This window comes from Cynoglossus semilaevis, chromosome Z (genome assembly GCF_000523025.1).
Source record: "Cynoglossus semilaevis isolate Cse_v1.0 chromosome Z, Cse_v1.0, whole genome shotgun sequence".
NCBI lineage: Eukaryota > Metazoa > Chordata > Actinopteri > Pleuronectiformes > Cynoglossidae > Cynoglossus > Cynoglossus semilaevis.
The window spans coordinates 14,230,696-14,231,612 of NC_024328.1; the positions used below are offsets into that span (position 1 = coordinate 14,230,696).

The 917-nt window shown below is 48.7% G+C and overlaps 1 protein-coding gene across 2 annotated transcripts in view; it reads right to left on the bottom strand.

The window, feature by feature from the left end:
- prdm6 (PR domain containing 6) overlaps positions 1–917 on the bottom strand; it is a 41,661-nt gene that overhangs the window by 32,922 nt on the left and 7,822 nt on the right. The window lies entirely within an intron of this gene.

Here is a 917-nt window from a genome sequence, read left to right on the forward strand (position 1 = left end):
CGCTCCTCCACGGCTCTGCTCACATGTTACTGGCAGGCGTCTTAATTAAAAGTGGCCTTTCCCGGACACCATAGACAACATGACACGAGCCCCCTGATTGGCTATAAGACACACATCTCTTCCTGTTTTGGGGAGCATCAATAAGCAAGTTTAACCGCGCGCTGAGTTTTAATGGAATCTGTGCGTAAAGCTCCCTGGTCAATAGGCCTAATGAGCGATTTCGGCCCCGCCAGCCGATAATCTGCCGATGGTTAGAGTCAGATTATAGGATCAGTGTTTCTCCAGGGGGGGGGGGTCCAGAGGGGCGCATCAAAGGCAGGTGTGATTCCACCACCAGGGGTTTTACTTTGTGGTTCCGAAAAACAAGCTTATTTCATCCATCAGCAGAAAGAAAGATGGAAAGAAAGAAAATTCTGTTCTTTGTTCGTAGCATTTTTTTGTCTTTGTCAGCATTGAGCAAATAGCTCTCTGTCCCTGACCTGTAGGTGGCGCTAAGTAGAAATTTGAAAAGTCCCGTTCAAGTTGAAATACATTATATAAGTATTACAATAAGGATCACAAAGCGAAGGGAATGTTATCAGTGAATTAGCATTTAGCATGTTAGCCTTTTTTTTAAAGCTGCAGCAGTAGCTAGCCTCAACAACCACGGAGCAACCAAGAAAGAAACATCAACGGAGTTCATCACGTCTCGCACTGTCTCGTCCATGATTAAGAAGACTCTCTCTCTCTCTCTCCCTCTCACGCTCTCTCTCTCTCCCTCGCCCTCTCCCTCGCCCTCTCTCTCTCTCTCTCGCCCTCTCTCTCTCTGTCTTTCTCATGTTCACATCCTCACACTCCCTCGCTCGCTGGACTTGGCCTACCCGGCCTCGACTGACCCGTAAAACCCCCCACTCCTTCACCTCTGACCCCCCCCTCCG